This window comes from Macaca nemestrina, chromosome 11, assembly GCF_043159975.1.
Source record: "Macaca nemestrina isolate mMacNem1 chromosome 11, mMacNem.hap1, whole genome shotgun sequence".
NCBI lineage: Eukaryota > Metazoa > Chordata > Mammalia > Primates > Cercopithecidae > Macaca > Macaca nemestrina.
The window spans coordinates 82,182,212-82,207,731 of NC_092135.1; the positions used below are offsets into that span (position 1 = coordinate 82,182,212).

The 25,520-nt window shown below is 32.6% G+C and overlaps 1 long non-coding RNA gene across 1 annotated transcript; it reads left to right on the top strand.

The window, feature by feature from the left end:
- Positions 1–13,211: 13,211 nt before the first annotated feature.
- LOC105468267 (uncharacterized) lies at positions 13,212–22,598 on the top strand. Its single transcript, XR_979418.2, has 4 exons — positions 13,212–13,526; positions 16,500–16,537; positions 19,116–19,495; positions 22,377–22,598. It is a non-coding gene; the product is annotated as an uncharacterized lncRNA (long non-coding RNA).
- The last annotated feature ends 2,922 nt before the right edge of the window (positions 22,599–25,520 follow it).

The following is a 25,520-nucleotide window of genomic DNA, read 5'->3' on the forward strand; positions in this document are numbered from 1 at the left end:
TTAATGATCAAGTCAGTCTCACAGCACAAAGTAGGGTGGAAAAGGATGGATCATACATCTGAAAGAGCAAATGGAAGATATTCTACCAAGTTACAATTTTTGATCTGATGTTATTTTTTCCTGAATATGACTAATAGAGTCATTAATACATTTTAAAATTATTGTGAGTAGACATTTTTGTGCAAAGAGATCATAGACACCACTAAAGCCCATGGGAAGAAGATAAAAATTATGACTTATTAGGAGAAAATCTTACAAATAGATAGTAAAATCTCTATTAAATATAATATACATTATAATATAATATAGTTATATATTATATATAATAAATATTATGATACAAAATATATACCCTGCCTTCTGATTTGCCTCTCTGTTTCAGAGCAGAAACAGTAAATCCTAGGAAATAGGCCCCCTTCTATATCATTTTTCCTCAATTCATGATCCCTATTTTGTTAATGGGGAATAAGTTATATTACGACTTCTTTCTCTAAGATCCAAGTGAACCATAGTTTTTATTCTGATGCATCACTTATGTGGATTAAAGCTTTAAGTTTGTTCATTTCGAATGGTTTATTCAAGTCATTTGTAGGGTGTTTGATATATATGAATGCAATTCCTTTTTATAGGCCATTTATTATTTATAACATTTGCAACATATTATATAGCACACTTGTAGTGTGGAAGTAGTTGGTCTCTGAATTGTTCAGAGAGACTTAGAAAAATACACAGTAATGTAACTAAAGGAAGATCTCCATTTCTCTAGATAGTGTAAATTCCTTCCTCATAAGAAATATGTAAAAGAAGTCCACTTGGGTTTATATTTCACACAATTGCTTTATTTTAAAAAAGTTTCTTTTAAATACTATTTTGATAATTTAGACTACTTACTAATGTGGGTAACTTGTTGAATCTGTTATGCTTTTTATACCCATGGCACAATTTAGCTAGTAAAATAAGCCTACTTTTTGCTTTTGATGGATACAAGTGTCTTGAACCTCAGAATAGCATTCACCATAAAATGCTGTTATAACCTTTGTGCACTGAGAGACATTTACTCATTCTGAATAAATGATTAAATATAATAATATGCATACTGTATTTGAATAAGATAAACCTGATAAATAGTACTAGATATTTCTAAATTGTTTTGAGACATAAGTTTTATTTTTGTACTTTTTTCCAGACAAAACTAATTTATTCAAAATTACTTCAAAAATGTTTAGGAATATTTATTTTGTACAATATAACTGCACATGTGAATATAATATACATATACACATATATTGTATACTATACATATACAATATAAATGTAAATGTGAATGTTGACTTAGATATGAAATCAACCATTGTCTGTGGTGCTCTAGTATCTCTTTTAGTCAAGGAGAGTTAAAAATCAATATGTGGTACTTAGGCTTACATAGCAGAATAGACTATTCATCTTTTCCAGTGCACATACTCTATAATCCAGTATATTTTTAATGCAATTTACTTTTAATTTACTTTATGCATTTGTCTGAAGTGCTTTGCATAAATTATGTACGATAATCAATACCTTGGGAAAAGTACTGAAAAAATAAAGAAGCAGAAACTCTCATACCATATTTCACATGCAAGCACTTTGTTTCTAATATCCTTCTGTAATGTCATGTGGACTATTCAATAATGGAGTCGAGGTATATGCTCATCTACATTTTGCATAGTAAGATTTATCTTCACTGCAAAGTTTTTATAAAATTCTAAAAGTAGTTACATTTTACAAGGTGACTTAGGTCAAAATCTGTCCCTTGTGTATATTTAAGTTTACAAAATCTACCTGTTATCATATTCTCAATCCCCTTCACCAAGATTCCATGACAGAAATTGTAGGTATCAAAGTGACTGTCTCAATATATTAGAAAACAGTTGGAAATATGGGCTCATAAATATGGGACTATAAATATTTGGAAAGTTAGAATGAGGGAAAAACCAATGAGTGGTCAGTAGAGTTGAGTAGTTAAGAGTTTTAAGTGGTTGATAATAGCACACATTAATTATTGAAGGACACTGTAGATCAGTTTCACAGGTGACACATACTTAGAAGAATATTTCCAACAGGTAATAGTGACATAGGAATAATAGATAGCCTATACAAGAAACTCTTACAAAAATGCAAAAAAGAGAATAAGTATTAGGCAAAAGATATAAACATGTAGTTTATAGAAAAAGGGATACAGAACACTAACAAGAAAATAAATGGATATTTATAGTGATACTACATTTTCCAAAAGTGCTAAATAAAACATTTATATTACTTTACTCATTTTAAATTTAAAAACCAGATTATGACAAATTTAAAGTTCTGGAATAAAAGAGGAAAGACTTTTAAACTTCATATTTCCTTGTGCCTTTGAATTGGGTGCAATCATCTCTACGTCAATTGGGAACATCTTAGGAAAATAAAGATAGGCATACCCTGGGTTACAGTAATTTTATACCCACATAGAATGAAATATTAAGAAAATCTTATCTGGATTCTGAAAAGTATATATACATCAATATTAATTGGAGTGCTATTAAAGGTGGCTCAGCTTTGAAGACGATCTTGCTAAACTGGGACAGTTAATAGGAAAACACAGTGAATATAAACATGAAATATTTTGCTGTGTTTAGAAGTAACAAGTTGGAGATACATGTAGCAATATGAATGGATATTTAAATATCATATTTATGACAGCATTAAATGCTTCAAAACATAGGAATCTAACAAAATATGTACAGGATCACCATATAGGAAACAAATAAGCAGAAATCATTGAGAGGAATTAAATATTGAGATGACTTAGACTGACTCAGGTATGTACCATAACTGTGGGTTGGAAACTCAATAGTAGAAATATTAAATTGACCTATATACTACTACAATCTCATACAAAGTCCATACATTTTAATTTATTGTTCTTTTTTGTGAAAATATATAAGCTGATTCTAAAAATTATATGTAAATGAATAGGGACAAGACTAAGTAAAATAATGTGAATTTAGAATAATTTTGAATACATACTCTATTAGATGTTAAGACAATAAAACGTTTTAATAATTAAAACAGTGTGGTATTATTGAAAGCCTTAACATACAGACTAACAGAAGAAAATAGAGTCCAGAAATCAACTTACACGTATGTTTTCCTCACTACAACAATTTGGCACTACAGTGCTGTGGAGTCAAAAAAAGTCTTTTCAACACACTTTGCTAGATCAGTTGAATCCATACGTCAGAGTAACGAATTTAACCCTCTGCCTCATAGCCTTATACTATATGCAAACAGTAAATCCTAAATGTAAAGAGAATAATAATACATGCAGACACATGCACATAAACATGAACACACATTTTTTTCCCAGAAGAATATGTAAAAATCTGTCTTCTGAACTTCTGTAAGACTTCTTAAATAGGACAGAAAATTCACTAACCATAAAAAAACAAACTCATATATTATACGGTACTAAAATTAGGAACATCTGTTACTTAAAAGATGCAGTTAAACGTGGGAAAATTCAAATCATAAAAGTAGGAGAAGACATTTGACATACACATATTTAACAAAATATTCATATCCAGAAAAAAATTAAAAGGCAATACTTATTAATGAGCCAGAGACTTGGACATGCACTTAAATGTACATGTAGATATCCAATAGTTACATTAAAGGATTCTAGACTTCATTATCATTTGGGAAATACATATTCTAAACAAAAAATTATAAAACAATACCAAATGTTGTCAAAAATCTAGAACAAATGGAACACTTACATATCTTCTATTAAGAACAAAAAAGTAGCACAATTTTGGAATATTCTTTTAAAGTACCTATAAAGCTTAATATTTGCCTATCCTATTAACGAGCAATTCAACTCTTATATATAACAGAAATTCATTTATATGTTCACCAGAGGAGGAATGTTCATGCTGCCACATAACAGAAATAACCCAAAGGTCTATAAACATTAGAATGGGTAAACATATTTTGAAGTAGTCACAAAATTATCTATGTAATTTTATATGTTGATGTATGTATATGTATAATATTATACATGCAAATATGCATAACAATGAAAACGAACAAGCAGTTACTGCATTCAACAAAATAGATGACTACCACAAACATAACTTTTAGCAAAAGAAATCTGACACAAATGAGTCTAAACTGCAAAAATCTCAAAAATAAAAATAAATTGTATGTGCAATTTTGTATAAGAAATTAGTTGTTACGATAATGGTTACCTTTCAGAGGGTCAAATAACTGGGAAGCTATATGAGGCTGGCTTCTAGAGTGTTGAAATATCCTCTTTCTTCATCTTCATGCTGTTTACAGCATTATGTTTATTTTGAGAAAATTCATTAAGTTGTCCATTTATGTTACATATACTTCTCTAAAAGTATACTGCACTTTAATTTAAAAAGAAATGTTTATTTAAAGGCAGTGCTTTAGAAAATTGGAACACATGCATTTCTAGGGTAATGTAAAATGATGCAGCTACTGTGGAAAACAGTACAGCAATTCCTCAAAAAATTAAGCATAGAGTTACCATGTGACCCAGAAATTCCGCTACTGGGTGTATACCTAAAAAAACTGAAGACAGGGATTTGAACAGATATTTGTACTCCCATGTTCATAGCAGTGTTATTCACAGCAGGCAACAGCTGGAAGCAGTTAATGAATAAACAAAATGTGGCATATACGACACACAGTGAAATATTATTCACCCCTGTTGGAGAGCTTTTAAATTTCCCTTGCCTTAGAGGACCCCAGAAACACTTAACACCAAAGTAAAAGGACCAGGGGAATGTTGTTTAAAGAGCTGATTTGAAATAGTTAAGTAATTTGGTGATTTATTATTAAAGACATAAGAGTGTATTTTCGTACTGATGACTTTAGTTTGGATATTTTCTAAGCAATATGTATAGAATAGCCTACTTTGGTTAAAAAAATAGTGAATAGCAAAATTCTTGAAGCTTTATTTACTTATTCAGTTCGTTAGTTTTTCAGCTAGTATTTATTGAACTTTGACTATAAAAACTATGTTAACTATCTCTTAAATAGCACTGTTTATTTTAAAATTTAAATCATATTAAATCTGAAAATATATGCTTAGCATCTACTATATAATGAGTAGCTTGTTGTACTTGCTGATTTATAAAAACCATTGGAAGACAACTTTTATAGCAAAGAGGTTTATTACATTTTGAGGTTATAGATAAGTGGGAAAATGAGAGAGATCACCTATATGGGAAAGATTTGACAAATATAAATTTCCTCTATCAGTTTGTAGAGTTTTTTTCCTTTTTTATTTGTTTTGGGTTGGAAGAGAGGTAAAGACATAAAAATCAGTTTGGTGGCATCACTGATGTGCCACGTGGTGTGACACTTCTTTCTTTCGAATTTTACCTTTAATAAACAGCAACAAAGCTGACATTGAAAAGTACATTTCTTAGATATAAAACACACTGTGAAGTTAACATTTGACAAATAACTGATACGTGTTGGATAAGTATTTATCAGTTACAGCAATTTAGGTTAGAAAAAGAAAAATAAAGCAAAAGAAAGAGAAGAGAAGCGAAAAATCTGCTTATGTGGGAAGAGTTATGTGCGATAACTATCTACGGAAATGTAATAACTATGTAAAAAGGAGTCAGGTTGAACTTCAATGCTGTGTCATTTCAAAAATAAAATTTCAGGAATCTTGTTATTCCTTTCTTTTATTCCATTGAAGTAAATAGATTTTCATGTAAAGTTATAACTGCATTTTATTTGGAAATGTTATCATTCTATATGAAATATATATGAAATAATGATATAGCTTATATATATATATAGCTTTTTATATATTTGTCCAAGTTATTTTATATACATATATATATAGCTTTTTATATATTTGTCCAAGTTATTTTATATACATATACATATATATATATATATGCGCCTGGGTATTAAACAATTGGTAAAGCTTAAAAAAAAGTGATAGTTTGATTCTTTCCCTTTAAGTAGTGGTAGAAGCCCAAATATGTTTCTAACTAATCAACAGTAAAATTAGCTTCCACCCAGAAGGTATTAAGCAAAGATGCAGCAAGCTGTTTGCCTGAGATTAAAACTTTGGTGAGCCAAATCCAGTAAATGTGAATGTAAGAACACAGTTTTCCTTGCCTGCCTTTAAAACTGTCATCTGGTTTTTTGCCATGGCTTTAAAGAGACTTGCTCAGTTGCTTATAGTCCAGATGTTCCCACTAATGGCAATTCCACATTGTGTTCTTTCTTTGATTCTCTCCTTAATTACTCGTGAGATGGGATTTATAAAGTACATACAGTACACTGTAGCTCAGAATTAGACTTAATCATCATTAATATTTTATGCACTTTAAGGACCAGTTTCAAACTGTACCAAATCCTCACTCACTGGCTGATAAATGGGTCTCTAATATAAGGTGGGAACTTGGAAGTAGAAGTGGGCGTTACTTGGTTTAAGATTTTTTTTTTTTTTTCATTTTCTCTGAGTGCATATGTCAGGGGGGTTGCCTGTGTCTTCTGATTTGAGGTTTGCCAATTGTTTAAAAATCATCCTTTAGTTCTCTTTCTCCTCTCCTTAAGTGCTCCTGTGATAAAAGATCACATGGCAAATAGCAGTTACTTTAAAAATAACTTTAAGCATGATATAAAAGGAAGTATATTAAATTAGAGCTGAAGGCCATACTTTTATTTTTTTATTATTTTTTATTTTTTACATTTTAAAATCTAATTTTACATGTTTTTCTACTTTTCCTGTATGGTTTCTGACCATTCTTTCTACTCTACTTCTTTCTGTGTTTCTCAAGATTTTCCTCCTAGCAAATTTTTGCATTAAAATAAATCCTAGAAAACATTCAATTACTCTCCTAATGTTGCTGATGCATTCCAAACTTAACATCTTCTGTTCTCATGCGGTACTTATTTTTGATTCAGTTACATGTTTTCTCCTCAGCCTAAGATGACCATGTCCAAAAGTGAAATTAATGTATTTCCTGCCCATATTGGTTTTATTCTAAAATTATCCCTGCTTAAGTCATTGGTGCATACTTTATTATTCAGTTAGAGATCCTCACATCTTTTCTGCCGTTCCTTGCTTTCACTCTTTTCCCCTAAATATTTCTGGAGGAAAGTAAAATGTTTTTCCTTTCAGTACCTTTTGGGGCTGTGCCCCTGTCTTTCCTCTCTCTTCACCATCCTGATTCTCATTTTCATAACCCCATCCTATGATTCTTCTTCAAGCCCCCTAGTAAAAATTTCCTAGGCCAACTTATTTGAAAGCACTAGTGAATTTTTTTTTTCTAAATATGCCTCTACCCTATCACTTCCCTTCTGAAGATATAAAAACTCTGTTGTCTGGCATTTAAGACTCTCTATAAATGTATTCCTTGGTATTTATTCACCTTTATCCTATACTATATTGGAGCTGCCTTATTTGGAGAGATTACTCAGCAACTCATCTCTTTTGCTCAGTATATATATTATCATCTCTTACAAGATATTTGCATTTTTTACTTTTAAGCCTTTAGATGTTTTCTTTCCCTGATTGAAACATTATTCATTCTCTAAATCCCAGATTAATTTCTACCTTCTTCATGTAATTCTCTTTTTGAGCTCACTGTTCTTTACTTTTTGCAACCTGCATTGCAGTTACGATCAGTATCAATTTGTGTTACTTCCTTATTCCCTTCCTCATTTCGCAGTATTTTATCAGATTGATGGCTACATCAAAATAGCACACAATTTCTTCTTTTGTTCCCCTACAGCGTATATCATGTGCTATGTATAGGGACTCTTAAAGTAGTCTTTATCAAATTAACAATTTGATTATTTTTGTTTAGACTCTCGTTTATATACACCAGCAATCCACCACCTATAATGGAATTTTGTAAATTTTAGTCTAGAAGGCAGTCAGTGTACATATCAGAGAGAAAATATATCTTTGGCAGTTTACAACTGATGTTCTTGTTTGTATAGCACATTCTGAGATGAGATATGTCCTTACAAGAGAAAAAATTATGTTGACTATGAGAGATCAAAATGAAGATCGATGCTCATATTTATCTCCTCCGCCTTTCTACATAAGACATCTTTAAATTATTATAGCATTTTTGTTAATGTAAGAGTCGCTAGCTAGCAACTGGTATGCCTAACAGTAGCCCTCTAGTGAACTTTGGATTCCAGAAGGTCAAGAATGATGTATTCACCAGTAGTTTTCAGAGGGTATAAAAAATAAAAATTAATTATCGCTGCACAAGTGATAAATTTAATGTAAAAATGTCTCCAAATCTCCAGTTGTGTTATTGAAAATGAAAGGCAACTAGGTGATGGGACACATAAGAGAAGGGAAATGTTTATCTTAACTTTCCAAGCATGCACATAGTTTTGGACTTCAAAACAATTATGCTTCTCAGTATTACTCATTCCTCAGATAACTTTCAAAAATCAGTGCATGGATACAAACAAGGCTCAGGGCAGTGTGGTGGATATTCCAGGTTAATAAATATATTGGACAAAGCTGGATATGAATAAAATTTGACTTAATGATGTATTCCAGAAATGACATAACTTTTACAACACTATTTGCATTTATGACAAATTATTTTCAAAGTCTACCAAGGATTTATTCATAAGTCTGTCATTTCATCGACAATGCTAAGAAGGAATTTTGAGATGGCAGTTGTTGTGTATCGCACCTTATATCATTATGGACTGGAAATACAGAGTGTTTTTATATAAATTCTAAGAATCCTTCTTATTGTGAAGGTAAAACAGAAATTCTAACAATTCAAGCAAAACAGTGCAAGATGTCTTCCTAGCAAGTGATCCCAAAATATCACTGTCACCCTCACTGGATACGCCAGACCCCTTGACCCTGAATATTGCTAGGTCAACATGAGTAGTAGCTCTGACTGTGATGGGGGCAGAGACAACAAAAGAGCTAAGATGAAACACATGGCTTTCGTAACCAACATTACATCAGTGTTAAGTTATTGGTATAAGAGTATGTATAAATAGAATTAAAGAATAACAAAAAACTCAGATTTTTTTCTGCCTTTTTATTTGCAAAATAATTCGGGAAAAGACATGTGCACATCCGGAAAAATGATTAAAGATACTATTTATGACCCTGTCACTAGAAAGATAGTCAGTCTCATTATATTTATTAGACATAAATCTTTCCATCACAAGAAATCAGCATTCTGCTTATGCAGGAACATATACAAAGAGGATCTCCTATGTTTGATTGTATTCTCAAATGTAAAGTAAAACCATTAGTGACCATATCAGATACCACTTACACCCCAGTGCATATCCTCTCAGCTCACCTTTTTATTCTAGCAATGGTAATGGAAACCAGCTGTATGCAAATATAATCCAGCTTCAACTTGCTTAGCTGAATCATGTATCTCTAGCTTTCTGCTCTGGGATTCTTGTCCAGTACTGTATGAGATTCTGGCATGTATGCAAATCTACAATAGTGAATGTGCTAATCCCTCACCGTGCAACCCTAGACTCCGAGGTGATGGGATCTGAGAGACATTTATTTCTTTGGTCCTTTGGACAGACAATTGCATTATTATTTGTATAAATATCCTCAGAGTCTCCCTAATGAGAATGAACCCAGTTTTCCCGCAATGTTAGTCAACTTGAACAACAGGTGCTGGAGAGGATGTGGAGAAATAGGAACACTTTTACACTGTTGGTGGGATTGTAAACTAGTTCAACCATTATGGAAAACAGTATGGCGATTCCTCAAGGATCTAGAACTAGATGTACCATATGACCCAGCCATCCCATTACTGGGTATATACCCAAAGGATTATAAATTATGCTGCTATAAAGACACATGCACACGTATGTTTATTGCGGCACTATTCACAATAGCAAAGACTTGGAATCAACCCAAATGTCCATCAGTGACAGATTGGATTAAGAAAATGTGGCACATATACTCCATGGAATACTATGCAGCCATAAAAAAGGATGAGTTTGAGTCCTTTGTAGGGACTTGGATGCAGCTGGAATCCATCATTCTTAGCAAACTATCACAAGAACAGAAAACCAAACACCGCATGTTCTCACTCATAGGTGGGAACTGAACAATGAGATCACTCGGACTCAGGAAGGGGAACATCACACACCGGGGCCTATCATGGGGAGGGGGGAGGGGGAAGGGATTGCACTGGGAGTTATACCTGATGTAAATGACGAGTTGATGGGTGCAGCACAGCAACATGGCACAAGTATACATATGTAACAAACCTGCACATTATGCACATGTACCCTCCAACTTAAAGTATAATAATAATAAATAAATAAATAAATTAAAAAAAAAAAAAAAAAAAAAAAAAGAAAACCTACCGTTTGGTAACTTTTTCTTCTTTCTCCTTTCAGTCTTTCCAGTCATCCACTACTCTTTCTCAAGATCACTTCCCCAAATAGCATTGCTGTAGCTAGTCCTTAACTCAGTCTCAGTTTTTAGATGGAAGCAAGGATATACATTTCCGATAAAATGGCTTCATTAAGAAGCTACAAATTAATTAAATATTTTATTTTAGAGAAGTAAGAAAAATCATATGACTCCTCTTCTGGGTAACATTTTATGCTTGATTATAGGAAACACTTTTAAAAAATGATCAAAACTAACCAAAGTAGATATTGTTAAAGAAAGAATAAATGTATCAAAAAAATTATTTGATTCTCAAAAGTATTTTGATCATTTCAAAATAATAATACTCGAATGGCATGTTTACCATGCTCTAATGATGTATTTTAATGATGTAAATAATGACTCTGCTATAATTATTTGTTCCAAGGTTGATAGCTCACTCAGTGCATAAAATGCATATTACTAAATGTAGCAAACACTTGTTGAATCAGTTATTATAAATAACCTACAGTTTATAAGTGAATCTAGTTAGGTTAGACATAACAACAACACTAGTGCCAACACCTTTGGTCATCCATTTGTTAAACCTGATAATAGGTTATTCACAAGCAAATCACTAGTACTGCCATTCTTCAGTGAAGGAAATTTGCTACTTAACAAGAGTTCTCAAGGATCTTGGTGAAAATATTACAGGAAGTCATTTACCTGTCCAAGAAATATAATTGGTATTTGAGTGTTGAGCTACCAAGTTTAAAAGATTCAAGCCTAAACTCAGGGGAGCACAATTTATTATTTTCAGGATGCAAGAAACCTTGAAAGAATGCCCTTTGACTCATTTAAGTGGCATAAACATAGTTAGAAAAGTTATTCTTGAAATTAACTTTTCCATACTTTCTTTAAGAACTTAAGTTGCAAATCACACATATCTCTGTGAAAGAGATGCACTTACATCTCCTTGACACTGATGCACTCCTGAATTTATTCAAAAGTTTCTCTTTAGTGCCTAATCATATACTGTCACTATACCAGAAACTTGTGACACAGAAATGAGGAAAATAGAGTACTTGCCCTTTAGAGGCTTGTTATCCAAAGAAGGATACTGTAAGCATAATTACAATAAAAGTAATGAGTACTTTAATAGTTGTATGAAGTGTACTGTGGAAGCACAGGAGAGGAAATGACATTTTGCAAATACTTTTTCTTATTTAGTATCTTCATTAGCTTTTATTTTATGTTTAATTAAAATTTATTTTGCTGCTACAGTTTATAACAGACCTAGAGCATATCCTGTGAAACATGAAATACCAAAGCAAAATCTAAATGCACTATTAGTTTATTTCTTAATTCTTTTACTCTGTTCTTTATGTTAATAGTTATTGTAGTTCGCTTTTAGTTTAGTGAGTTTTTTGAACTATTTTTGCTACATATGATAAATATACTGGATTTTGTAAATCCCCAAATATCAGTTATAGTGCAAAGGGCATGAATTGAAACACAGGAAGCTCTAATTCTTATAATAATACTGCAGCAAATCCTCAAGTCACAGTGTCTCTGAATCTAAATTTTCTCATTCTTAAATTTTTTTTTAATGGTTAAATTTCAATGAGTTTGTCAAGATTAAAGTTCAATGGCTATAGGCTTGTGATGGAACTCAGCAAGCAGAATCTCAGCCAGTTTTATTGCAATGTTGATAACATTATAAAGGCTTTTTTGTACTTTGTAAAAGCGTTCAGCCTGGGTATAAAAATAGCTTATGTTATATGTTTTTGATCTATAGTGTGACATAGTCTTTGAACACTCATAGGTTCAATTGGAACTCTAATCCAAGCTTCGAATAGTTTCTACTTTCACCTTTAATATTCTTTCTTATTCTACCATTCATTTTATTTCCTTCTTGCTCTTTTCACCATATCTAAATATCTAAATAAAATATGTACATAATAAACCAGCTACAATATTCTTTTAAGCTAAATTATTTAATTGTTTACTTAAAATTATACAATATCCTTGAAATAAAAATAAGAGCAAGAAAGGTGTTTATTGTTTATATTTTGGTTCTGTTCAGTTATACCTAGAATAATAACCATATGATTTCTCTTTCTCTTTTCTACATTATATAAATAGCATAAAATAAAAATTATGTGCTAAGAATTTAAGGGACCACTTGCAAGCTTAATAAAAAATGTGTACCTATTTTCTAAAACAATTACTTTAATAAGTGTTATGAAATATCATATACATTTAAATACGTAGTTGAAGAAAACTAAAAATTTGAACTTTTGTATTCAAACATCTGGAGAAATATGTCAAAGTTATGTTTTAAAACAAGTATATACACACATAGCTACATATACTTATTTAGCACACAAAAGGCCATTTTGATGAAAATGTACTCTAGGAATTTGTAATTATTTGTAATGGTACTCATATATTTAGAATCAGTTCTCATTATATTTCCATGGGAAAACATAGTTTATAGCCTGTTAGCATCATTTAAACACTTTGAGTATCTGAATATGTTTAATCAAATACAAAATTTAGATTAAATGCTAAGTTTAGAGAACAGAGGCAGTGGAACTTGTGTATCATATATTTATCTATGAAACATACATATATATATATATATATATATAGGAAGAGAAAATGATGTTTATATTTAGGAAGCAAGATAATACCATATCCTGAAACTTAGGGTAAGCAGTAAAAACTGTAAAGAGGAGCACAGGTATGTGTACCTGTATGTCTGCCAAAGCATTGTTTATTTCATTCACAGATAAATCCGAAGTACCTGGAAAAAACAGTGTCTGGCATGCAGAAGATGAATAAATATTTGTTGAAGAAATGAATGAATGAAGGCAGATCACTGAAAGGGTAGATTCAAGATGAATTCACATAACACTTTACCAGTTGACTTGTGTTGATATGGAAGAGAAGTGCATAGCTCAGTTCTTTAGCTGAATTATGATAGAACTGACAACGTGTTTTTGTCATCTTTTTCAGATGAGCTTACATAAAGGCTTAGCATGTTATGTTTTGATAATGAATCCTAAAATAAGTTCATGAGAAAGAGTCAGTTCTCATCTTGCCTGAGGTAAGTCTGGGGCTCAACTATTCTCTAATCACATTATTGAGATATAATATGTGTGACGTAGTGGTTCTGAGCAAAGGTGTCACCTTATACCATCACTGTCTTCCAATGCCTAGACTTGGAAAGAAGAATTAGAAATCTTGATTGTGCCTCATTATCTTGTCCAGTCAGTTCTGAAGCTGCTGTTTCTTTTTTCTGAATATAATATCTGCTTTTTGACTGGTTCCAAACTCAAAAGTTTGGATAATCATTACTGTCTTAATCTGAGCAGAAAATAAATTAATAGAGCAAAGTGAAAATAAATAAAAAGTTTTCAATTTTCACCATCTGTACTAACTACATAATCTACTAGTTATATTTTATATGTTACATCAACTTAAAAAGTATGTTGACCTAATACATCTTATTTGAATCAGAGAAAACAAATCCTACAATGTAGATGTGAACACATTGTTTATTTTATAATTACATGGACAGGAATCCCTGTGGAATAAGGAAACTAATTCATGAATAAATATTTACTAGAGGAGAGAGTTACATGCTTTTAGCAGGCAATACATAAAGACAGGAAAAGCTGCAAAATGAAGTAAAAAGATTTGTTTTTACTACCATCAGAGTAAACAGGCAACCTACAGAATGGGAGAAAATTTTTGCAATCTATTCATCTGACAAAGGGCTAATATCCAGAACCTACAAAGAACTCAAACAAATTTACAAGAAAAAAACAAACAACCCCATCAAAAAGTGGGCAAAGGATATGAACAGACATTTCTCAAAAGAAGACATTCATACAGCCAACAGACACATGAAAAAATGCTCATCATCACTGGCCATCAGAGAAATGCAAAGCAAAACCACAATGAGATACCATCTCACACCAGTTAGAATGGTGATCATTCAAAAGTCAGGAAACAACAGGTGCTGGAGAGGATGTGGAGAAATAGGAACACTTTTACACTGTTGGTGGGATTGTAAACTAGTTCAACCATTATGGAAAACAGTATGGCGATTCCTCAAGGATCTAGAACTAGATGTACCATATGACCCAGCCATCCCATTACTGGGTATATACCCAAAGGATTATAAATCATGCTGCTATAAAGACACATGCACACGTATGTTTATTGCGGCACTATTCACAATAGCAAAGACTTGGAATCAACTCAAATGTCCATCAGTGACAGACTGGATTAAGAAAATGTGGCACATATAAACCATGGAATACTATGCAGCCATAAAAAAAGGATGAGTTTGTGTCCTTTGTAGGGACATGGATGCAGCTGGAAACCATCATTCTTAGCAAACTATCACAAGAACAGAAAACCAAACACCGCATGTTCTCACTCATAGGTGGGAACTGAACAATGAGATCACTTGGACTCGGGAAGGGGAACATCACACACCGGGGCCTATCATGGGGAGGGGGGAGGGGAGAGGGATTGCATTGGGAGTTATACCTGATGTAAATGACGAGTTGATGGGTGCTGACGAGTTGATGGGCGAAGCACACCAACATGGCACAAGTATACATATGTAACAAACCTGCACGTTCTGCACATGTACCCTAGAACTCAAAGTATATAAAAAAAAAAAAAAAAAAAAAGAGATAACATCTACCAAAGCAGAACAAAAAAAAAAAAATGAATATTTTCAGCATAAACTATGGAACCAGCTACTACTGGCTTCCAGCTACTACTGGAGTCAGAGCCAGTTAATCTGGAAGTCATTGCTTTAAATTCTAGAAAATCCGTTGGATGAAAGCCTGTATGCATGTTTGGAAATAAAATATTTCTTTTCTCTTTCAAAAAAAAAAAAAAAGATTTGTTTTTAATTCTGGATTTACATTTTATACTTGTGGGGCATGACTAACCTGTTCATAAGCTTCATATATAAGATAGGAATAAATAATACCTATCTCACAGGATTTTGATTAGTACTAAATTATATAAGATATAAAAAGTGCATAGCATATAGTAAGCATTCCAAAAATAATAAAGCAAAACCAGAATAGTCCAAATTACAGGAGTACCCCCTTACCCTGTGGGGATACCTCCCAAGACCCTCAGTGGATGCCAGAAATCTCTGGTAGTATGCAATCCTGTATATACTATTTTTTTTTCCCTATACATGTATATCTACAGAATTTTTACTTTATAAATTAAATATACCATTCTTGCAGTTTGGGGCCATTATGAAGTAAAATAAGGGTTACTTGAACCCAAGCACTAAGATACGGCAACAGTCCTAAATTACTAAAGGAAAAGGCATGTTGACGGCATGGATACATACACTGGACAAATAGATGATTCATATTCTGGGCAGGATGGAGCAAGACTGTGGGAGATTTCATCGTGCTACGTAGAATGGCTGCAATTTAAAACTTATAAATTGTTTATTTCTGGAGTTTTCCATTTAATACTTTCAAACTGAGGTTTACTGCAAGAAACAGAAACTGCAGAAAGCAAAACCACAGATAAGTAGGGGACAGTGTTCTACAGATCTTGGGAAAAAAATAGAAAAGAACTCCTCTAGGACACCACAGAATTCATTGGTGAAATATGTTTATTGCATTTATGGAAATATTTTTCTTTTTCATCAAAATGCTGATTACACTGTGAAGAATGCAAAAAAAAATGCGGTAAAATGTAAAATAAAATCTAATTTACTGTCTTCTACACCTTAATTACTCAAATATTTTCTCTATCATAGCACGAAAAATGATGTTTAAAGCAGATTCTTTGTGATCCCTTTTTGTGCATAAACTTGTTCCTTACTAATCCTTGGATATACATCACTGCATTCTATTGTCCCTTTGTACATCTTAAAACAAGAATTTATCAAAGGAGTTAGAGGCTTCATCTATTTGCGTATTTTCTCATTTTCAAGTCTTTGTATATTTTAAGAGAGAGAATAAAATTTTGAAGAAAAATGTAACTTCCATAATTGTAATTATTCAAAATGTGTTTAATTTTTCAGATTGTAAAACTCAGAAGTATAATATCCTTGGCACTAAGGTAATGAATTTGAGCATTTCTTGGAACCCAAAAATGTATGCTTGTTGTTTTCTTAGTATGATTTCATAGTTACTGAATAGAACTTTTGTTTCCATTTTATAGCAGTAATATGAACTTGGCTCAGTCTTTCAGAAAAATAAGTATAGATAATACATGAAATTACTTCAAATTATAATTTTATGTTTATGCCAGTGTACAAGTAATTTAATGTGACCTCAACTCTTTTGACATTTTTTATGAGAACAAATATTTCATTGGCTGAACAAAAAGTTACTTCTTACTATGATTATTAATTCTCTAGGGTTATCTTTCTCAGACCAAAGAAATACAGATAAAAATACAATAGAATTTTATCATAAAATTATGGTACAATATGAAAATTAAAAGCTCAATTTGATAGTTCTGGAAGAGAATACTCTATATGCCATTTATTAGCACTGTGAAATAGCAAGATGTTTTAAATCTTTCTAATGATCAGTATCTTCCTCTTTAAAATGGGAGTTATAATGATATTCACTCCAAAATTTGTATGTTTTAAAAGAGAAAGCTCACATAATATTCCGTACATAGCTATTGACTTAAAATAAGTACACATTCATTATATTCCTATATAATATATATGACATTTTTGAAGTTCAAAACTAAAGTTATATTTGGAATACTATAATTACCAGAAATGTCAAATCTAAGACATCTTGTAACCTGACCTCCAGGGATGTTCTAAACTTAAGTGCTCGAACATATTACATTTTTGTGTGAATAAAGTTTGACATCCTGCCATACATTCTGACCAGTTCTGCATGATTCTTTTGATCTAACCAGCACACTCCTACACCATGTAGCTAGCAAATCTAAAAATGGACCTCTAACATTTTCCTTGTGCTTACTCATAAAACCATTTGCTTGAACCTCTTTTATACAGTTCATCCTGAATGGTTCCCCACATTCTGAGCGTCTGTCTTCTTGATTTATTTTTTAGTGTCAGTTTTGCCACCCCCGCAGTTCTGACATTTAGGTTCATTTTACCACCTATGACGTACTTTCCTCGTGGTCTACAATTTAGAATTCAGTTCCTCTGACTTCAACTATCCTGAGAAAAATCTTCCTAGTCATTGGGATGATATACTATGATTTATCCCACCAAGAGACATTTCTGCTGAACTCACCTTAGAATTAAGTACTGACATTAGATATGTCCCAATTACTTGTATTTTATCAAAATGGCATTAAAAAGCTTAAAAAACTATAGTGTGGCTTCTGGGCAGAAATCAGTAAATTATTCTGAACAGCCAATACATTAACAAATACCCAATTTCACTCTGCATTACTCTACCCGGCAGGCACACCCTCTTGCCCACAATTATTGTCCCACTTGTACTCTAACCTCGGTTTTGGGATTCTTGAAGAGATTACATAATAATTTTTTGCTTGAAGAGACGCTGGCCCAGTTTCAAAAATCATTCTTGTTATGGCTTCCTATAATTGACATCTAGATCATTAGAAAGAGTTTATCTTTACACAGCCTTTCTTTTCTTTGTATCCTGATGTTTATTGCTCATTCTGTATATTTAAATCTCCTTTGAAGAGGATATATATACACACATACATGTTATATATAATATGCATACATACATTATATATATATAATTAATGTGCACTTACTATATTTTAGTCTAATTAGTATAATTCTGGAGTAAAAGAAGGAATATTGAACTTCCAAATCTTGTAAGCAAATCTCGTACCTCTTTCCAGCTACAAACTATAGGTCATAAGTTTTACAGTAATCTATTCACCCCTGACCCTCTGTACATCCATCTAGCATGCTTACTTGGAAAGCCACTATCCTATCAGTCTGACCTTTCAAATTTATACTACCGACGTAGATACAGTCATGCATCACTTAACAAGAATACATTCTGAGAAATGTGATATCATCATTATATGAACATCACAGCGTGTACTACACAAACCTAGCTGGTACAGCCTACTAAACATGGAGTTTATGTAGTTAGGTACCTGTTGTTCCTATGCTACAACCCTGTACAGCATGTTACTGTACCAAACACTGTAGGCAATTGTAACATAATAATAAGCATTTGTTTATATAAATATATCTAGTCATAGAAAAGGTACAGTAAACATATGGTATAAAACATAAAAAAGGTACACCATTGTAGAGCACTTATTGTAAATGGAGCTTGCATGACAGAAAGTTGCTTTGAGTAAAACAGTGAGTGAGTGGTGAACGAATGTGAAGGTCTACAACATTACTGTACATTACTGTAGACCATAAACACTGTGCACTTAGGCTGCACTAAATTTATTTTTAAAATTTTCTTCAATCACAAACTAACATTAGCCTACTATAATATTTTTATTTTATAATGTTTTTAATTTTTTAACTTTTTGACTCTTTTGTAAAAAGATGTAGCTTAAAACACAGACACATGACCCGGCTATACACAAATATCCTCTTTATATTTTTATTCTATAACAATTGTTTCATTTTTAAAATTTGTTATTATTATTTTAAGCTTCTTTGTTAATTCCTTTGTTTTTGCATGAACACATACATTAGGCTAGACCTAATGGGTCAGGATCATCAATATCACTGTCTTTCACGTCCACATCTTGTCCCACTGGAACATCTTCAGAGCAAATAACAGACTTGGAGCTGTCATCTCCAACAATAACAATGCCTTCTTCCAGAATACCTCTTGAGTGACTTGTCTGAGGCTGTTGTACAGTTAACATGTTTTATGTATATGTAGAAGAAATACACTGTAAAATAACAATGAAATGTGTACTGTAGTAAATAAATAAACCAGTAAATAGACACTTCTTTTATGTTTTTCTTTCCAACTTTTATTTTAGGTTCAAGGGCTATATGTGCAGGTTTGTTACATGAGTAGATTGCATGTCATGGGGGTTTGGTGTACAAATTATTTCATCACTCAGGTAATGAGCATAGTACCCGATAGATAGCTTCTCCATCCTCATCCTCCTCCTACCCTCCACCCTCAAATAGGCCATAGTATCTATTGTTCCCTTCTTTGTTTCCACTTGTACTCAGTGTTTAGCTCCCACTTGTAAGAGAATATGAGTTATCTGCTTATCTGATTTTGCACTAATTTGCTTAGGATTATGGCCTCCAGCTTCATCCATTTTGCTGCAAGGGCCATGATCTCATCTTTTAATAGTTGCATAACATGTCATGGTGTTTAAATACCACATTTTCTTTAGCCAGTCTACCATTGATGAGCATTTAGGTTGTTTCCATGTCTTTGCTACTGTGAACAGTGCTGCAATGAACATACACATGCATGTGTCTTTACGATAAAATGATTTATATTCCTTTGGGTATATACCCAATAATGGGGTTTTGGGATCAAATGGTAATTCTGCTTTGAGTTCTTTAAGAAATCACAAAACTGCTTTCCGCAATGGCTGAACTATTTTACATTCCCACCAGCAGTGTATAAGCATTTCCTTTTCAAACCTTGCCAGCATCAGTTATTTTTTGACTGTTTAATAATAGCCATTCTGACTAGTATCTCATTGTGTTTAAATTTGCATTTCTGTAATGATTAGTAATATTGAGCATATATGCTCATTGACTGCATAAATGTCTTCTTTTGAGAAATGTCTGTGTGTGTCCTTTGCCCATTTTGTAATAGGGTCATTTGTTTTTTCCTTGTTGATTTATTTCAGTTCCTTATAAATTCTGGATATTAGACTTTTGTCAGATGCATAGTTTGCAAATACTTTATCCCATTCCATAATTTGTCTGTTTACTCTGTTGATAGTTTCTTTTGCTGTGCAGAAGCTCTTTAGGTCCCACTTGTCATCTGTTGTTTTTGTAGCAATTGCTTTTGGAGACTTTGTTACAAAGACTTTGCCTCAGGTAACGTCCAGAATGGTATTTCCCAGACTTTCTTCTAAGGTCTTTATAGTTTTAGGTTTTATGTTTAAGTCTTTAATCCATCTTAAGTTGATTTTTGTATACAGTGAGATGTAAAGGTCCGGTTTCAATCTTCTGCATATGGCTTGATAGTTATCCCAGCAGATTTATTCAATACAGTCCTTTCCCCATTGCTTATTTTTGTTGGCTTTGTCAAATATCAGACAGTTGTAGGTGTGCAGCTTTATTTCTGCGTTCTCTAACTTGTACCATTGGCGTGTGTGTGTGTGTGTGTGTGTGTATATATACATATTTATACCAGTACCATGCTGTTTTAGTTAACCGTAGCCTTATAGTACAGTTTGAAGTCAGATAATGTGATGCCTCCAGCTTTGTTCATTTTGCTTAGAGTTACTTTGGCTATTCAGGCTATTTTTTGGTTCTAAATGAATTTTGGAATTTTTTTTGAATTCTGTGGAAAACGTTGTTGGTAGTTTGCTAGGAATAGCATTGAATCTATAAATACATTTGGACAGTATGGTCATATTAACAATATTGTCTCTTCCTATCCATAATCATGGAATGTTATTTCCATTTGTTGTGCCATTTCTGATTTCTTTCATCGGTGTTTTATAATTCTTGCTATGGGGATCTTTCACGTCCCTGTTAACTGGACTTCTAAAAATATTATTTTTGTGGCCATTGTGAATAGGATTGCATCCTTGATTTGGCTCTCAGGTTGGATACTACTGGTGTACAGAAATGCTGCTGATTTTGTATATTGATTTTGTAACCTGAAACTTTGCTGAAGTTGTTTATCAGAAGAATTTGGGTGGAAGCTATGAGGGTTTTTTTTTTTTTTTTTTTTAGGTATAGTATCATATTACCTATGAAGAGAGAGAGTTTGACTTCCTGCCTTCCTATTTGGATGCCTTTTATTTTCTGTCTCTTGCCTGATTGCTCTGGCTGGGACTTCCAATACTATTTTGAATAGGAGTGGTGACAGTGGGTATCCTCACCTTGTTCCTGTTCTCAAGGGGAATGTTTCCAGCTTTTGCCTGTTCAGTATAATGTTGGCTATGGTTTGTAATAGATGGATTTTATTATTTTGAGGTATGTACCTTTGAAGCTTAATTTGTTGAGAGTTTCTAACATGAAGGGATGTTGAATTTCATCAAAAGCCTTTTCTGTGTCTATTGAGATGATTATGTGTTGAGATGATTATGTGGATTTTGCTTTTAGTACTGTTTATGTGATGAATCACATTTATTGATTTGCATATGTTGAACCAACCCAGGAGTAAATCTATAGTCATTCATTATCATATACCACACATAAGTGTATGTGATACACTTTTATACGACTGGCAGTACAGTAGGTTTCTTTATACCAGCATCACCACAAACACATGAGTAATGCATTGTGCTATAAGGTTATGATGGTGACAATGTCACTAGGGGATGGAATTTTTTAGTCTCTTATGGGACCACTGTTACATATGCTGCCTGTCCTTCATAGAAACATTGTTATGCAGCACACAATTGTACTTTCTTAATCTGAATACTGAGAATGGATCTGTTTGTGTTATTCTGTCTAACTCTACTAACTCCTTGACTTTGTAGGCTTTCCATTTAGATTTTTGTCATGTCAGCATATTTCTTACCTAATCAGGGGTTTTAATCTGTTTCTATTACCAACAATCTGTAGATATGCTTGCTTTAACAGATTACTGGGCTTGCTTTGTCAACCTAAATAACAAACAGAGAGAGGCTCTCTAAAAGAAAATATGTTTATTTGTAAGTAAAGCATTACAATGGGAATATGCATGCCATGGTAAACGATGTGCACATTCAGGGAGGTAAAGGAAGATAAATGTTTTTAAAGAAAAAAATAAGAAAGGTTACATAATTATTTTGGAATAATTATCTTTGGTTACAGAGATTGATACCAGTCTGAAGTGATGCCAGTCTGAAGTTGGACAGGCAGGTGCTGGGCAGATGTCCTTGCGGAGGTATTCTTTTGTGTAAGGCTTCAATGGCCTTTGTACAAGCTTGTGTTTTTTGTAGTGTTTTGTGACTGTTTTTGTTATCAGGCACGCAAGCATGAGAACTCTCTCTTCATGGCTTTTCTTGGCTCTGTCAGGGTTTTCTTAACATTAGTGACACAATTTTGATTTTGATAACCTATACATTTCTTCGCGAATTACCTGATCCTAACATTCGTTATCTATAGTACATGATTCACAGCTTGAAATTGTTATTTCCATATATAAAACTGGTTAGAAATATTTAACATTAGAACATACCATTTTTTCTTCTTTTGACTAAAAATAATACATTTGTGCATATATACATTATACAACGTATTATATACTGTATATTACACACGTATGTATTATACACACATATATGTATATGTTGTGGTATGTGTCTGCATATATATATATATAAAAACTGGATCTATATATATACACACACACACATATGATCCAGTGTAAAATCTAATTATTCAATTAGCAATATCGGGAGATAATTTTGTATCTCATGATTAATTTGGTTTCCTTTCTTTGGCACTGAGTCTAAGTGAAATTTTATTTCTTGCTACATATTCATTATTAAATATGCTTTATACCTAGAGTGATAAAATTGGTATTGTTTTACAAACAGAAATAAAATTTTTGATGGCCTTTTTACAGTCTTTTTTCCCTCCTTTAAAAAAATATTATCATTGTATTTAATTATTAAGTCTACACTAAAATTAACTACCAACAAATTGTAATTTTATCTAAATTATTTGAATGTTTCTTTAAAATTTTCTAGGCAGAAAGGTAACAGATATATTCCCTACTTGAAGTTATTGGATAACTTTCAAACTGTATTTGTACATTTTTTTCTGTATTAGTCAAAGCCATTTACTGCTGCAGCCTGTAATCAAATCTCAATGCACTTAGAAAGACAGCTATAACTACATTATTTCTCTTAAAGCAGGGATGGCTATTGTAAAGAAAAATCTGGCCTGCAGAATTCATGTAGAGAGCCTTTGCATTTGATTGCACATTGGTAAAATAATGAAATCATCTTTCTGCCACCAGTAACTTCAAGGAAAAGATAAATTGGTGGGTATATTTTATGCAATATGACAACTTTGAAATAAATGAAGACTTCGTAATTCAAAAAATAAAGAGATAATATTAAATTATATAGTTCTTCAGTGATGGCTCTTACAGTTACAGATTTTTCTTACTGCTAAAGATGAAATGAAAGAAAGCCCAAATCCTGCAAATGCATTTTTCTTGACTTTTGGGGATGATTATATTAAATTTGAAACACATGAAGCAAAGTGAACTTTATGCAATAGACAGGGTATTTTTATCCAGAAGTAGTTTGTTTAATCCTTTTTTAAAGTTCATAATTGTGTAACAGCTTAATGGAGAGAAAAGAAAATCTCCCAGTGTACTTACTACTTATTTCACACAAAACAACAAATGACCATTTCACACAATTGATTCATTGACACTATCTCAATAATGCATCAGCTCAGTTACATTATTTACGTTGCAGTTAATAACTACAACAATGTAGATTTGCATATTGCACGTTGGCAATACAGATAAATTCAATTTTACAATATTTCAAGCAGTTTTAAACTATAAACACTACACATTTTAATCAAATACATACAGAAATTCTGAAAGATTAGGGAAAAATACCGAATAGAGTAGTTATTAAGTCTAGTAAAATTGTAGCTCTCTGAAAGTCACCATTATATACTGTTAATCCCCAAACTCCTAAACACATATACACCCATGCACACACAGTATGCATGACCTAATAAATCAGAGTCATATTTATTACTTCCTACATGAAGAAAGAGCACTCACTTCACAGGATCTTAGTAGTGTTCCAACAGAGAGAGGTGAGGTGAAAATTTTATGAGGTGTTTGGTTGTAGGATTGAGAGGCTTAAGGTAGGTGTTTCCATATAGGAAATTGGAACATGATTGGGCAAATTTTTCAGATTGGTAGGCACCAGAAGTTTAAGGTCTTGGAGGAAATCTGGATAAGTAAAGAAGTGTTTAATAAGCAAATACTTCACTCAGTTTAGTAAATCAGAGCCCAGATAAAAAGGCTAAGTGATCGATCTATTTTTAAAAAATCAATTTTGGAAAACTGCTGTCACATACAATGAAGTTATTGATAGGTTTAGAGTGGTATCTTCCTCAGTAAAAAAATTTTCTGGAGAAAATAATAAAGTAATGAAGATATAGGTAATCTCAGTTCTTAGTCCTGTTAAGGTATGTGGATGCAGGAGTGTCTCTTTCACAGTCACCCCTTTTGGGCATTATTTTGGGGGAACTGGAAAATAAACCATTATGAGACTGTCAAGAACTATAAAAGGTCTGGGATTTTGACATACTTACAGTCTACCAAGTTAGCCTATTACAGTTTCATAGCTAGGGGCAGAAGAAGTAAGATTCCTGGGTCAGAGGCAAAGGACTTCACTACTTACGCAAAATGCAGCAACTAGAGCAGTTCCATATGCTTTCCAGGGCCTATGGAGAGGTGGCAGGTAGGAGGTCAACACAGGATGGACAATGGACAGATGGAAGCTTGTCCATTTGGTAACTGCATTGCCTGGGAAGAACTGAATTTGGTAGGTTTTACTACTTTTGTGGCAAGGGAAAGAAAGCTTGTTCCTTTAAAAAAACATCCTTCAGCCTGATATGTTTTCGACCAAACTCAAATTTTCATTTGAGTATGCAACTTTGTTGATCACTTCGAGTATTATAACCAAAAGAGGACTGGACCAAATCCATTTAATTTATCTCACACAGTATTTAATTAAAGACAATATTAATATAAGTAGCACCATGAGACCAACCTGCAGCACTGACCTCCAGCACTCCCCAGTGTCCCAGATTCAGCCAACTGTGAATAAGTTCCAGGGGGAAACAGTAGGTCACTTTTCAGAAAGGAAAAAAGTCTAAGGCACGGCTATAATTCATTACAACTTTGTTTAATCTTCTTTAATTCAAGGGCTAAGAAAAGATCATTCAGACTTTTCTGTCAAGTACAACTTCATT